At 42.0% G+C, this 4,674-nt stretch overlaps 1 long non-coding RNA gene across 1 annotated transcript; it reads left to right on the top strand.

Moving 5' to 3' along the window:
- Window positions 1-1,283: 1,283 nt before the first annotated feature.
- On the top strand, window positions 1,284-3,490 carry LOC133741960 (uncharacterized). The gene is made up of 3 exons (XR_009862272.1): window positions 1,284-1,671; window positions 2,136-2,201; window positions 3,273-3,490. It is a non-coding gene; the product is annotated as an uncharacterized LOC133741960 (long non-coding RNA).
- Window positions 3,491-4,674: the final 1,184 nt, after the last annotated feature.

Genomic DNA, 4,674 nt, shown 5'->3' on the forward strand with positions numbered 1-4,674 from the left:
AAATTCGGATTTCAAATATTTAGCAGTTTCCTTTAACTCATCTAGAGTTCCAATTAGGTTCATGTCATCTACATAAACTGCTACGATCGCAAATCCGGAACTTGTTCTTTTAATGAACACACATGGGCATATTTCATTATTAATATATCCCTTCCCAATCAAGTAGTCACTTAGACGGTTATACCACATCCGTCCGGATTGTTTTAGTCCATATAGTGAGCGTTCTAATCTTATTGAAAACGCGCTCCGTGGTTTAGAGCCACTTGATTTGGGTAATTGAAGTCCATCTGGAACCTTCATATATATCTCTGAATCTAGATCCCCATAGAGATATGCTGTAACCACATCCATAAGCTGCATGTCAAGTTTTTCAGAAACTACCAAACTGACAAGATAGCGGAACATTATAACGTCCATTACTGGAGAATACGTCTCATCGTAGTCGATTTCAGGGCGTTGTGAGAAACCTTGCGCCACAAGGCGGGCTTTATATCTTACCACCTCATTTTTCTCATTACTCTTTCTAACAAAGACCCATTTATGGCCAACAGGTTTTACATTTGGGGGTGTCTACGTTATAGGCCCAAATACCTGTCTCTTTGTTAGTGAATCCAATTCAGCCTGGATCGCATCTTTCTATTTAGGTCAATCTGCTCTTCGTTGACATTCTTCAACAGAGCGAGGTTCGATATCATCATATTCTATAATTCCTTTTGCAATATGATATGCAAATGCATCATCAATCGCCATTGAATTTCTATCCATCATCTCATGTACACTAGTGTAATTCATAGAGATCTCTCTATTCTCTGGAGTTGGTTCTGACATTGGAGCGTCCCCCAATGATGTCTCTTGGACATAACCATAATCCGGAATATTCTCATGAGATGGATTATTTACATCGATGATTAATGGATTATTCTGTGCCAAACTCGCTGTAATACCCCGAAAATTGGTTATTAATTTCTCGAAATTCCGGAAATTAATAAAGTATCATTTTGAATGATTTCGTGGTTCGGAGTTGAATCGAAAGTGGTTTGGACGAGTTTTATCGAAAACGGGACGTTTTAGGGGGAGGTCAAAAAGTTGACTTTTTATATGTTTGGAATTTGGGAAAACTTCCTCCACGAAAGTTTTAGAGCTCGTCGATACGAGTTCGTGCATATGTGGAACGCGAAAATCGGAGTTCGTATGAGGAAGTTATGAGCGATTGAAAATTGGGTAACTTAGTATAAATAGGAAAATTTTCTGGGTTTTTTTGGCAAAACCCTAAAACCCCAAAACCGACCCTTTCTCTCTCTCCTCGTCCCCGACCGGCAGAAAACAGAGCAAATCTTCTCCTTAATTGTTCTTCCTCCTCCGGCCACCAAATCACCCCAAACAAGTTCCTATAGCTTCGTATCAACCTCAGGAAGACACCAGTACCAAGATTTAGTCGCCTCGTGCACCGTACAAGGTGGTGGAACGCAAAAACCCGGAGAGGCCGAAATCGGTTCCAACCGAGTTTTCTCCCAACCCCGACGACCAAAGTTCGTGAAATTTGGATGGTAAACACTCCTTGAGGTGCAGAATACACGGCGTGAAGGAGAGCTCGAAAATCTCAGCGTAGACCGGCGAACGGAGCTTCGCCGGAAATCTGGAACAAAATCCGGCGAAACCGGACTGTAAAAGGTGATTTTCGATCTCTTCCTGTCATTTTTATACTTCATGCTAGTTATGAAAGTTTCTCAAAATGATGAAACGAAGAGGAAAAGCCTGGCCCCGACACTTTTGGTGGTGGTCGGCGGCGGCACTGCCTCTAATTCCGGCGGTCTTTTCCGGCCAGCTCCGGCGACCCCAAGGGCAGTTTCTGCCCATTTTTGTGTTCTATGCATCGATACGAACACGTCGATATATTTTGAGCAATTTTCGATATCGTATGATTTAGTTATGAATTTTACGATTTCGATCGATTTCGATCGTTCGGTTTGTGATCTGGGAGGATCGGACCGTCGGATCGACTTGTAGTTTTGATATAGTGATCGTAGGACTGTCCCAGTGACTTTGTGTGGTCACAGGTGAAGATCCGACTGTTGGATCTTCATATAAGTTCATTTAGCGAATTGTGTACTAAGTTGAGTATCGTATTTGGTTAGGTGATTTCCGGAACGATCCGTGAATTGTGTTTTGGGAGCTTTTGAGAAGACGCAGTGGGACTAGAGGTGAGTAAACCTCACGTGGTTCATATTACGAACCGAGTACATTTAATTAATTAATTTAATTATGTTATGCTTGAAAAACGGTTTCAATAAAATGAGTTTTTAAAATATATATAGAAATGAATTTCTCGTTTTTGATGTGTGAACTATAGTTGGTATTAGTGGTCATCCCTGAGTGGGTGATTACGTATATATATATATCTACTTGATTGTATACGGAATGGTGTGACATTGAGCGTGACATTGTGTTGTGTTTTTCGATGAATTTACGATTATGCATATGGAAATTATTATGATTATTTACGTTATTGTTTTTATGGGAAATATGAGTATGTGACGATATGTTGAGAAATGAGTTGTGATGATATACTGAGAAATATTGAGAAATGAGTTGTGATGATATTTTGAGAAATGAGCATGATTTGAGATATTATGAGTTGGATGCCGGTTATGGTATAACCATGTGTTTGGTTCGGATGGCTGTAAATGCCTATGAGATAATAGGGATTATTGAGATAAACGGGGTTGCGTTGACTCTGTGGGCAGATCAACGGTTGGTGGTATGGACCACAGTATCGATGCTGAGCCTGGGCCAAGGTGTCAGCATGATGAGATAGAGCTCTAGCCGTGTCAGTGGCGGGGTAGGGTCATGGCAGTAACTATGTTACCAGGCCGTGAGTACTCTGTACCACTATGTGTTGGGTGGTGGGGTAGGGTCATGGCAGTAACTATGTTACCAGGCCGTGAGTACTCTGTACCACTATGTGTTGGGTAGTTAATTGAGTCAAACGTATTAGGTGGCGGGGTAGGGTCATGGCGGTAACTATGTCATTAGGCAGTGAGTACCCTGAGCCACGATACATTTAGAGTGTTTACTTAAGAGTATTGTATTGTGTCAGAGCATGGTAATGATTGTTAATCTTGATTTGTGTAATTGTATGTGTTCGAATTGTGATGTAATAAATCAACCGTTCATTTCTTGTTTACTCATACGAGCTTTCAGAAAGCTTACCAGGTTTGGTGTTGTTGCAATCCCGGTACACTATTCAAATGGTGTAACGGATAATCCTGCAGGTCAGGAGAATCAGGGAGGTGATCGAGCTGCATAAGGCAGCAGAGTCGAGTTCAGCACTTATTCTATTTTGGTGTGTTTTGTAGACTCTCTTGAGCGTAGCATTTTATTTAAGTAAGTATTGTAATAATCGACTCGAGACATAGTTTGCTACTAGGTTAGTATTGTGGGTTGTGTGTTGCTGTTTATATGAAAAAAATTCAGGACGTTATTTATTTTAGTTATTACTCATGTTTCGGATTTGAATTTATTATTCAAAATTTGGGGTGTGACACTCGCTTTCTTTCTTGGGCGAGAATCCATCGAACCTATGGGCCTCCCGCGCTTCCTGGCAGGAGCCATGGGCCTAGCCACAACGTCACCATCACTGTGAGAGGGGACGTTGGCGCCATGCTCAGGTACTCTTGAGATGGGGTCATGTCCTCTAGTTTTAGGGACATCAATCCTTGCAGGCACGTTTGCAGCAGGTATATGTGATCTCGTCACTTTAGCGATATCAGAAAACGCATCAGGCATTGATTCTGCTACGTTCTGAAGATCGAGAATTCTCCGCACTTCAATTTTGGACTGTACGGTTCGGGGATCAAGATGAGACAGACTGGGGACAGACCACGACAATTCCAGTCGTTCCTGTTGAACATTGATGTTCTTATCTCCCCCTAACGACGGGAAGACTGTCTCATCAAAGTGACAATCCGCGAATCTAGAGGTAAAGAGATCGCCTGTCAAGGGTTCTATGTAGCGGATAATCGTTGGAGAATCATATCCAACATAAATGCTTAATCGTCGTTGAGGACCCATTTTGGTGCGCTGTGGCGGCGCAATAGGCACATATACTGTACACCCAAATATGGGTAAGTGTGAGACATTAGGCTCATACCCAGTCACCATCTGGGACGCAGAAAAGGGTTGAGTGACAGTGGGCCTCAGACGAATAAGCACAGCTGCATGCAATATTGCATAGCCCCAAGCAGAAATAGGGAGATTGGTGCGCATTACCAACGCCCTAGCGACCATTTGTAGTCGTTTAATGGATGTTCAACATCAATCCCAATGGACATGCAATAATCATCAAAAGTCTTTGATGTAAACTCCCCGGCGTTGTCTAATCTTATAGACTTAATAGGATGATCAGGGTGGTGAGCCCTTAACTTAATTATTTGTGCTAGGAGTTTAGCAAATGCAGCGTTCCTTGTGGACAATAGCATGACATGTGACCAGCATGTCGATGCATCAACCAACACCATAAAATATCAAAATGGTCCGCATGATGGTTGAATAGGTCCACAAATATCACCTTGGATTCTTTGTAAAAATGGTATGTTTTCTTTAGCGTCCTTTGCATAGGATGGTCTCGATCCTAATTTTTCTAAAGAGCAGGCTTTGAAGAACAAATGATGGGCT

Source organism: Rosa rugosa, chromosome 4, assembly GCF_958449725.1.
Source record: "Rosa rugosa chromosome 4, drRosRugo1.1, whole genome shotgun sequence".
NCBI lineage: Eukaryota > Viridiplantae > Streptophyta > Magnoliopsida > Rosales > Rosaceae > Rosa > Rosa rugosa.